Here is an 11,628-nt window from a genome sequence, read left to right on the forward strand (position 1 = left end):
GTGTTAGTTCACTTGATTCTGAACAAATGTAGAAGTTAGCTGTGTGATTAGCATATGTACTGTCTTATCAGATGCGTATGCTGCAGCTTGGAGTACTTAGAGTGCTTTCCCAAGCATGTAATCTTAGTAAGAGGCAGAGCTTGTATTTAAATCAAGGAGGTCCCAGCCAGCAGCTGGATTTTGAACTACTTATATCTGGTTTCTCCCTTTCTGGGGTAAATCACTATGGAAGCAAACCTGCATCCTTGGATGGAATGGTTAGTGGTCCCCAACAGTCAATTCTCAGCAGATTTTTTTCAAGCAGTTTCACATAATTTAGGCCTCAGTGAGTCACATCCTATAATCGTTTTATGAGAACAAAGTGGCAAATAGCTAATTTAAAATTATCCCTGTCAAAAGAAGATAAGAAAATTACGTGTGGGTTTGATTAAAAAAACATTTTATATCTCTTCTAAAACACTTGTTAAATTTTATCAAGCTATGACCTTATAAACTTAGACCTATAATATATCGGCAATCTGCCTGCTCAGTAGGAATCCAAATGGCCACTCAATATTCACTTGTGTTAATTAACTCAGTGTTTAATTTTTGCTATTTATTTCCATGGTCTACAACATTATCTACATGTGTTGATAAGGAAAAGTATCTGACACTATATTACATTTTTTCTGGCTTGTTCTGCTGGTAAAGGTTTAAGAACCAGTGAAATGGTCAAAAGCCAGGTAGATGGAATAAAACAAGACAAAACAAAGCAAAATGAAAACAGAGACACCAATTAATCTACAGCCTAGAAACTGAACTAATAAATTTGACATCTATGTTTTCTCAGTGCAATGCAAGAGTTCCTTTCTCCTTCTTTATTTCTAAATCCTTTTAATCATCACTGCAGTTTATTTTTCCTGTTGCCATTCCCAAATTGAATATAAAAATGAAATAAGAACAGTCTTTTCTCTTCATTTTTCTTTTTTAAAATCTGTGCATTAGTTTATTTCTTCATTAGTACTTAGTAGGTCATAAATGTTTAGAGTCTTATGGAGCTAAGTGAACAAATCAGAATAGGAAATGCCTCACAACAGAAGATACAGACAAACCTTCACCATGTGAAAAATAATTATACTGCCATTAAGTGGTAGAGGACAGGAAAGGCAGAGCAGTGTCATTGCTATATTTTATAGATAGCTTTCTAAGAACTCTTTATCATAGAGAATTTCAAACATATACAAAAGTAGAGAGACTAGTAAGTGAACCTCCACACACTGGTGCTATGACATGAATGTGAAGTGTACCCTAGAGGCCTATATATTAAAGGCGTGGTCTATAGGTGATGCCAGTGGGAAGCTGTGGCATTTTCAGGCTGTGGGGCTAGGTGGGAGGTCCTGAGGTCACTGGGGTGTGTCCTCAGAAGGTAGTTCTCTCTAGAAGCTTGTTATAAAAGCCCAAGTTTGGGCCCAGCCACTCTATCTTTGCTTCCTGACAAACCATGGGCTTCTGTGGGTATTCCACTGTCTGCCATGGGCCTCTCATCACAGCCAAAGCCTGCATCATGTCATTTAGACTTTGAATCTTCAAAATTGTGAGATAAATAAATCTTTGTCTTTTATATGTTAGCTTCCTCAAGTGTTTCATTACTGTAATGAAAATATGACTAATGCAACCTGTCATGCAGTCCCCAAAGTTATCAACTGAGGCCAGCTTTGTCTTATACTGTATTCATTATCTATTGGAATGAGATGAATTATTTCCAAATTTACCATTTTAGACATCATTCACTTATTATCTCACAGCTTCTGTGTATCGAGTCTCTGCATATGACTTATTTGGGTCCTCTAGCTTTGTGTCTCACAGTGTTCCAGGGATCTCATGACTCACAAGGGAAGGGTCCAGGATTCAGTTCCTCATGCGATGTTAGCTGGAGACCTCCCTATGTTCCTTTCCATGTGAGAAACTCTACAGAGCATACCACATCATGGCAGAGTGCCAGCCAGCAAGAGAGCAAGAGAGAGGGAGCAAGAGGTAAGCCATAGTTTCACAATGACTGTGGCGTCTGAGCATCCTTGCAGTATTCTAGTGCGGAGGAAAGTCGCTGGGCCCAGCCCACACTCAAGGAGAGGCAGGGAACACTGGGGGCCATTTCAGAAATGTACCTAACACAGCCATATTCACTTTTACTCTCCTGCAGTATTTGAAGCAAATTCTAAATCTCATGTCTTCTGTAAACTTTCAATATAACCCTCAAAGAACAATGCTCTTTCAAAAAACATACATAATCATAGGACCATTCTTACACCTGAAATTTAATAACAATTCTCAAATATTTAATCAGTTTTCAAATGTTCAACTTGAAACCATGAGCATCAGAATGCACTGAGATTGATAAATGTATTTTTGGAAATTCTTTCAATTTTTTCTTAATCCATTGTTTTCCTATTTTCTCTTGTAACTTATTTGTTAAAGAAACAACCTTATTTGACCTGTAGTTTTCTGTAGTCTTGATTTTGCAGATTGGATTTCTGTAGTGTTAACTCATCATGTCTTTTATATTTCCTTATTAATTGATAATCATTGTTTTTTAAGATAGCATTATTCACAAATGAAAATCAAGGTGCATCTTATCATTCAAGGCATTGAATAATTTCTCAGATGACAGCTGATATCCTTGTCATTGCCTTAGCGTGCACACTTGTCTTGGATATTTATATTGTTACCACTTCAGGTAAATTATATGTTTATCTTGTTGCTATTAGATGTGTTGAATTTAAATTTCCATTTAATTTTGTTTTTGGAAGCTATGTGTGCTTTGAAAGGAAAAGTCATTGTGTGTGTGGAAAAACACTGAAACAGAACAGAATGGTGTAAATCTGCCTCCTTCCTGACTGGACAACCATAACCCTTTGATATCTGAGACAGAAAACCAAGTGAGAACATTTAAAGAAGGCCTGTGTGCCCTGATGCTGTCAGAAGAGATCAATGAGGAACCAGCATCCACACTTGCCACTTGGCTGTCAGCCCTATCTGAGAAAATTCCAGTCAATAGTAGAGTGCTCTTTTCAATTATATTCCAAATATACATGTTTTTTTTTTCAATAGAATAGTGTGGGAAAAATAGAAATCCATGACTTTAATTATTTATGTGATTCCTAGTGAATTCTTCTCTTTTCCTTTCGCAGAAAATTTTTTTTGGTTTTGCAAAATATTAAGTGAAAACTATTATACCACATAGTTAATATTAGCCTAGTTAATGCATAGGAAAATCTTGGAAGGAAATATTTCAAAGTGGTGGCAATTATGAAATTCTGAGACACTCTTTATTTATGTTTTGCTGAATTCTTTACAATGAACAAGAATGTCTTATAAAATAAAAAAATAATGCTGAACCCAATAAATATTTTGTAAGTGCACTGTCAGGAGATTGATGTGCTGATGGTGGGATGGCCTTAATGGGAGAAGCTGTGGAGTGTGGTGCTTGCAGGTTGGGTGAATGGTATGTGCTGATGGTAGAGGCCTTCAGCAATCTCCTGTGCATGGGCCCTGTCTCCTTGCTGCTTGGGGAACGCCCCATCCATCCTTACCCTGGGGCTGTCCCAGGGCTAGCTAGTGAGGTCTCTTCTCCAATCCTTGTTAATTGTTTTTCCTAGCATACTCATGCATGACTTCCTCATGATGACCTTCCAAGGTTTTTTTTTGGGTTCTTTATGTGAAGAATTTCTGTACTTCAATGGCATTTTTGCTCATTTATTAGGGGGAGGAAATTACTTACAAGTATGTAAAATATCTTTTTTTTTGACAGGCAGAGTTAGACAGTGAGGGAGACAGAGACAGAAAGAAAGGTCTTCCTTTGCCGTTCGTTCACCCCCCAGAATGGCCGCTATAGCCAGCGCTGCGCCTATCCAAAGCCAGGAGCCGGTGCTTCCTCCTGGTCTCCCATGCGGGTGCAGGGCCCAAGCACTTGGGCCATCCTCCACTGCACTCCCGGGCCACAGTAGAGAGCTGGACTGGAAGAGGAGCAACTGGGACAGAATCTGGCGCCCCAACCGGGACTAGAACCTGGGGTGCCGGCGCTGCAGGCGGAGGATAAGCCAAGTGAGCCGTGGTGCTGGCCTAAAATATCTTTTAATAAGTCATTTCAAAGCCGGCGCCGCGGCTCACTAGGCTAATCCTCCGCCTAGCGGCGCTGGCACACCGGGTTCTAGTCCCGGTCGGGGCGCTGGATTCTGTCCCGGTTGCCCCTCTTCCAGGCCAGCTCTCTGCTGTGGCCAGGGAGTGCAGTGGAGGATGGCCCAAGTCCTTGGGCCCTGCACCCCATGGGAGACCAGGATAAGCACCTGGCTCCTGCCATCGGATCAGCGCGGTGCGCCGGCGGCAGCGTGCTGGCCGTGGCGGCCATTGGAGGGTGAACCAGCGGCAAAAGGAAGACCTTTCTCTCCGTCTCTCTCTCTCTGTCCTCTCTGCCTGTCAAAAAAAAAAAAAAAAAAGTCATTTCAATAAGCATAAATAAAAATTCTAAATGATAAGAAGACATTTTTATTATAAACTACGTTATTATTAAGTTATTGTTTCTCTTTGGGGTTGTTGAAACAATTGTGTTTTTCTTTTTAAAACACTGTTTTTATTTACTTAATTTTTTAAAATTTGAAAGGCAAAGAGAGAGAAAGAGAGAAAGAGAAGGGTCAGGCCAAAGTCAAGAGCTAGGAATTTTTTTTTTTTTTAAGTTTTTAAACTTTTTTTTTTTTTTTTTTTTTTTTGGACAGGCAGCGTGGACAGTGAGAGAGACAGAGAGAAAGGTCTTCCTTTTGCCGTTGGTTCACCCTCCAATGGCCGCTGTGGCCGGCACATCATGCTGATCTGAAGGCAGGAGCCAGGTGCTTATCCTGGTCTCCCATGGGGTGCAGCACCCAAGCACTTGGGCCATCCTCCACTGCCTTCCCTGGCCACAGCAGAGAGCTGGCCTAGAAGAGGGGCAACTGGGACAGGATCTGGCGCCCCGACCGGGACTAGAACCCGGTGTGCTGGCGCCGCATAGTGGAGGATTAGCCTATTGAGCTGCGGTGCCGGCTAAGTTTTTAAACTTTTTTTCAGTGAGAGAAATGCATAGGAGAGTGAGGGCCCTATCAAAAAAAGAGAGGGAAATCTGGGTTCATACAAGTACCAGGAGCAGCCAGGTGGAGGAACATGTAGGCCAGGAAGCATGGGGCAGGTGGCCTGAAGGCCACATGCCCTGTAAAACAAAGCACTGCAGCAACATTCAACATTCTCCATTTTAAAAAAGGAGTGAGAATAATATCAATACTTCATAATAAATGATGATTTTTGATAAAAACTAATTGATAGTCACAAGATATTGTATACTAATTGATAAAAAGTGGATACAGATTAACCAAGACAATGATTTAGAGCAGGATAACAGCCTTCCCTTTGTAAATATTTTTCCCTGTAGGTGCAGGGCAGCACAGGCCCACAATGGCAAAAGACCAAAAAAAAAAAAAAAAAAAAAAAAAGAGGGGGGGCTGGGTCCACTGTGTCCCAGGCCTTTAATCCACTTCCAAAGGGGGGTGGTTAATTAGCATGATTGGGCAGTGGGTGCACAGCTGTGGTCAGGTAGGGGCATGAGGTCACACAGGGGCGTGATGAAGGCGTGGTCTTCCAGCTCACAAACCTGATCAGTTTTATCCTGTATACTGGCCTACATCATTCCCCCCTCAGAGATTCCATTTCCTTAATCCTAAGGGATGCTGAAGGACATAGAATCATCATCTCTATACTCTATAGGTGCTTCCTGCTTAAGAGGGGCATATACAGGCCCTGCCTGTCCTGAGTCTGGAAGTCTCTGTCTATCTTATCGAACAAATTCGCTTCGGGAGCTGGAGCAGTCTCGGTCACCACCAATGTCTGTGTCCCCAGCACGGTCAGTTATTCCCAGAAGTCGAGTTCTGAAACATATAGGCTTGTTAATTAGAGCTAGGCATTCAATCTGGTCTCTCACCTGGGTCTCACTTGGGTGCTGCCCCCAAGGATGTTTATTAGCAGGAAGCTAGAATTAAGCAAAGAGCCTGGCCTCAAACCAGTGCCAGGCAGTCTGATGTAAGATGTGGATATCTTGGGTAGCAACTTAAGAGTTGTACCAAATGTCTGCCCCAACTGTGTGTTTTTCAAGTAAGTTATGCAATTTGATGAAATATAGCAATAACAATAAAACTTCGAAAAAACACTTTCCTACAGAGTGGAGGTGAGGAGACTTGGAGACTTTTCTTCTCTCATTAAATATATCTTGTATAGAATCTCATTTCCTTGATACCAGATACCATAAGTTGTTAAATACTCTCATACGTGTTTAATTTAATAACAGCATTTCAGTAACAGCATCAATGTAACTTTTGTCATATAACTTTTTCCCCCTGATAGGCACACATTCTTCTGTTCATAAATTTGGCTTGAGCTCAAGTGATTTTGCATGGAAAGTCGTACTGTTCTCCTAATTCTATTTGGACACCATCTACAGCATCATGGTGATTTCCCGACATTCCTATGTGTCATACTCTGTTCCTCTTTAGCCCATTCAAAGACAGATGACTAATTTTAAGGTCTAACACAGTATTCCAGGTGCATGCATGGGTCCTGAGTGGTGAAAATCCTCATCACACTCCCTCTCACCCTTAGTTGAATTATATATTGAAAGGACACTGATGGATTCATAAGTCAGCCAAGGATTTCTAATGGATGGATTATGATGTCAGAGTGACAAGCATTTAGGATTTGGGAACAGACATCATTGGATCTTCACAGTTTTAGAAACCCATGGCTACTACAGGATATTTGGCAATTTCTACTGCCTTTAATTGTACTGCATAAGAGCATGAAAATATCCTCCCAGGACAATGATTATTTGTTTTCCTATTTAATGTTAATGTATCCTTTTTGAAGATATTTAAAATGACAATTAGGATCCAAATGTAAGGTTCAAGTGCATCCCATGCTGAGAAAGCTTATCACTCAGCTTAGGTGAGACAGAGATGCATCCATAACCTTCTACACACATGCTACATTTGCACATGTGCAGGCACTGACTTCTATGTCACAACGTTTTCCTCTGCCAAGTTTCTTTTGGCACTGATTATAAATTACATACGAACTTGAGCTATGTTAAAATGTGAAAAGTGCTGCATCTTTGACTTGATGAAATTCAGTAATAAATAACATTTATTGAGTGTGGATAATACGCTAGACATTTGACTTATTTAATTTTCATCATTACTCCCACAAAATAGTACTGCTATTGTCCTCATTTTATGGATGAAGAAAAATGAGTAGAAGGGAGTTTAAGTCCTTCTCCCAAGTAAAAGGCATAACTGAGTCAAAGCCTGAATTTGAAGCTCATGCCATCTTGACTTCCCCACTTCCATACCAGTGAAGCCTGGCTTTAGATGCAGGGATAGTGCTGCCCGTAGAGCTTTTTGTGAAGGGAACCTTCTCCACCTGTCTACGATGGTAGCTGTCCACTCTGGTAGCCACTGGGGCTACAGAGTACCTGAAATGAGGTTGGTGTGACTGAGCAACTAAAATTTTGATTTAATTTGATGTTGAAAAGTGGCTTGTTACTAATGGCTCCATATTGGACAGTGCCCCAACAGATAGAAGGTCACCTTATTTTCAGGAAAATACCAAAGAGTAGGGGACATGGGGTTTATTCTTTGCTCTTGCAAAAATCGGGTCTGCCCAAGTGCAAATATTCTGAGGTAATTACTTCTATGGGGCAATTTGACTATTCTCGTGGCCTTTTAGAAGCTGGTCAGCAGATCTCTGCTTAAACAAATAGGGACATATAGAAAAATTTTCTTACCACTGCAAGGAGTATTGACTTATGAAGTAGAGATGTGTCTATCTTATTGGATTTTTCTTAGGTCCATTGTGATATTAATTTTTGTTGGTGGGTTATTAATATTTTACATTTATAGAAGTCTGTACATTTTACTTACCAGTTTTCAATTATCTTGTAAATTTTCCCAGATTTCCTGTAAGGTAAGTAGAATTGCTATTACTCTCTGCGATTTTACAGGTGAGAATATTTAGACTCTGAGAGACTGTATGATTTGCTTAGGGCTACACAGGGAAGGTGTGACTCCTCTTTGATTAGTATCTTAATATTCTGACTCCAGTGTTTTGTGCTTTCCATTACAAAGCAGTGTTTGCAGATGCCAGGGGGTCTATTCACTTGAGATGTTGCAAAACAATCAGCCTCAAATAGGAGTTCTTTAAAGGAGTTTTGTTTACCTGTGGCAAGTAAGGGAGCCCATAGGAAGGCACCTTTCCCCAAGGAAACTGCATCCCTGAGGGGCAGTTTGATAGCAAGTGTTAGGAGAACGCCCAGGATGTGGCAAAGGAGGAGCTGGAGGGTCCTTCCTGCTCAGGCAAACATAACCTCATACATTGTGTGTTCAGAACTCTGGCTCAAGCTGGTTTCTTGCAGTTTTCATCAGTGGCCTGGTGGTCTGTCGCCCTGCGGACAACGTTCCAGGAGAAGCCTTCTTGGAGCATCCTCTGAAAAACAAGCCCCAGTGAGCTGACTCTTTGCGAGTCCCTGCCTCTCCCTGAGCCCACGCCTACCCCCTTGCCTAAATCCCACTCTTGGCTGTAGTTCTTTCTCTGCTCTTGGTTTCAAGCATAGTGTATTAAAAAGACAAACTCTGCTGATAGAAACTCGGACCACGGGTGGAGGTGGTTCCATGGAGACTAGTGAATCAAGGGGTTATCCAGGGGAGCACTTGTCTCTCTCAAGGGCAGGCTTCCCCCATGGTGTGGGTCCCAGTCGGTGTGCGCACGTTTTCAAGCTGGCTAGCTTCCGCCTCATGGGCCCTGGTGGAAGATCACTTGCAGCGCTACTGCTGCTGCTGCCGCTCACTGTGGCCATATGAGCAAGTGTTAGGTTTGCAGGTTGCTGAGAGGATGAATACGTCATACTCCCAGTTCCTCCCTGGATATTTTGGTTGGCTTCAAATACCATTCCTTTTGTAATTAAGTGGGAAAGAGAAAACAGATGGTCACCTTGTCGAATCTTGTTTTCAAGTTAAATACACACAGCTCTCTTTCATAAGCAGGATAATTCCTTTTTAATGGTAACACTTCAAGATAGGGAAACACTGGTGGTTGTGGGTAGTGGGCCAATGAATGCGCATGTAACATCTACCTGCTTGAACAGGACACTTGGAGAAGTGTCCTTGATCTCTATGTAGGTACCACCTGTAATCTGTGTTGACTGAAACAGAAATTATTTAGCTTCTCTGTACTTAAGTCTCCTGAGGGTTACACCTTCTGAACATGTAGTCAGAGTGCATGCATGGTGCAATAATATTTATCAGGACCCTGTAAGGTGCCATTCACAGGGAGATTAAAGGAACAGTGGGAGAAATCCCCAGGTGGTACCTAAGTCTTCTCATTGCATTTGCCTTTGGATATGGAGGAGGAGCTGGTGAGGGGAAGAAATTGAATGACCCAACAATTTCACAAAAGTGGAACAATCTCTTATCCACCTACTTCCTTGAACTATGAGGAACAACTGATGAGGGGAAATCTTCCATCCTTCCAGATTTTTCTTCATGATATAAGAAAATGCCATCAGTTTTTAAGAATTTATAAACCAATATAGTGGGAATCCCTTGAATGATGTCTACTGGGCACAGTACAGCTGTCTACTGATTGCATTTAGATAAATTCCTTTATTAAAATCATGGGGGGAAATTGATCCCATCCTCTCCCTCTTGTTTTGGGTGGGGTGGGAAGATGAGAAACTGATCTTGTCTTTGCCAATGCCCAAGTCCTTCTTTCAGTCCCCTCTTTGTCCTTTTCACGTTACAGTATCTGGAACATTCACACAACACAGGTAAAGAAAAAAACGAACATTGCCTCTATTCTAGAAAAACACAAGCTTTTTTGATCTCCACGTTCCAGGTAACCAACACTGACTCAGTGAACACCTACCGCGTACTTAGAACTGTGCTGGAATTCTTTCTCTGGCTGTTAAGCAGAGCACATTGATTTTGAGAACCACCTTAATAAGACTTCAATTTAAAATCCAATATTATTTTCTAAATGTGTGTCATTTCTCTTGGATTCCTTAAGTCTTTTGCTTTCTGCCTATGTGTAGGCTTGGGAGAAATTTTCTTTTGCTTTGTTTATTTCATTTAGCTAGAGAGAAGAAAAGGAGACAGCTTAAGCTCAGTATTTTTATAAAGTCTCTTTTAAAGTGTTTTGACACTGTGATTGGTGGTCTGGTTAATTTGTAAAGGATTTATAGTTAACATAAATGCTTCCTCTCTAAAAATATACAGTTTGACAAATCAAATAATACTGTGGGCACACATTAAAAATATGCCTCCTCATAGCATGAGTGGCTGTCATTTCAATTTGGCTGAAAAATCTTACAGGAGAATGTCACGTACTCCCCCTCCCCCCCATTTCTATGCTCAAATGTTGGGTTACATCGGGGATAACAAAAGATGCATGTGTACAAAGCTATTTGATAATCATATGTTCTGCAAACACATAGAATCTATGTAAGTCTAAAAACAAAAAGCAAAACCTGAATTTCACCATTGCTGAGCGAAAATTATGAGCTCAGAAATGGAGACCTAGATGCTGACTCACTGATGTTTGGTTCAAATTATTATTAATGAGTTAATTGGCTAAAAAGTAGTGTGGGCAATATGAGTTCCACTGTGAAGGAGGCTGTACTGCCAAAACAAATGACTCTTTCACTGGATCTTGTTTTCCTCTATGGCCCTTAAGGAAGGTCCTCTTTGCATTATTCAGTGTTTTTGGCTTATTTATAATCTTGGAGGAAATGCTGCACAAAACCACAAATATTTCAAATGTCACTGTTATCATTGAATTACTCCTTCAGACTGCAAATGAAACCAGGAATGTTTTTGCCATTTAAAACTTACAGAAGAGTGAATCAAATGCCATCTTCAAGGTTAAGCAGATGTGCTAAAAGCACATTCATTCGCTGTTTGTTTTGCTAATGAAAGTGAAAGCTTAATACAAGTAACAGATTTCTCTTCCCTTCGTTTTGTCAAATTGTTACTGGTTTATCACATTTAAAATGGATGTTATAAAAATGCACTCCTTTTTAAGACCTGAAAGCTCAGCCATCCTTAATGAGTATGTGTTTTATTTTTTAATTAATGGATTGGTCTGAGTGATACTGGAATTTAGAAGTTGCATTTTACTGGAAATAAAATACATTTTATTTCAGAATTTTAATTTGTTAAGCTGGGTCAGCTTAATAAGTTCAATTTTATATGTAAGAGAACCAGGTGCAAGTTCCTTGGAACTGATTTCTAAGTCTGATGCCTGCTTAAGGATCTCCTTCTCACCCTTGACCTATAAACTTGGACTTTCAGTTATAAAAGGAGATTCATCTCTTGGCTTGTATCTTAGCTCCCTGCTTTCTTTGTGTAGAGTAGAATTTGGAATTCATTTTTCCCCTCTTTAGATTGCTGAAGGTGAAGAAAACATGACTTTGCATAGTTCAAATTCTTAGATTATTGCTTAGGGTACTAGTAATCGTTGTGGTGTTTATCTGAAAAGAGGCAGTTAGTTAAGGAACCTTCATTTCTGATTGCATTTGTAACGGTG

The sequence above is a fragment of the Lepus europaeus genome, chromosome 12, assembly GCF_033115175.1.
Source record: "Lepus europaeus isolate LE1 chromosome 12, mLepTim1.pri, whole genome shotgun sequence".
NCBI lineage: Eukaryota > Metazoa > Chordata > Mammalia > Lagomorpha > Leporidae > Lepus > Lepus europaeus.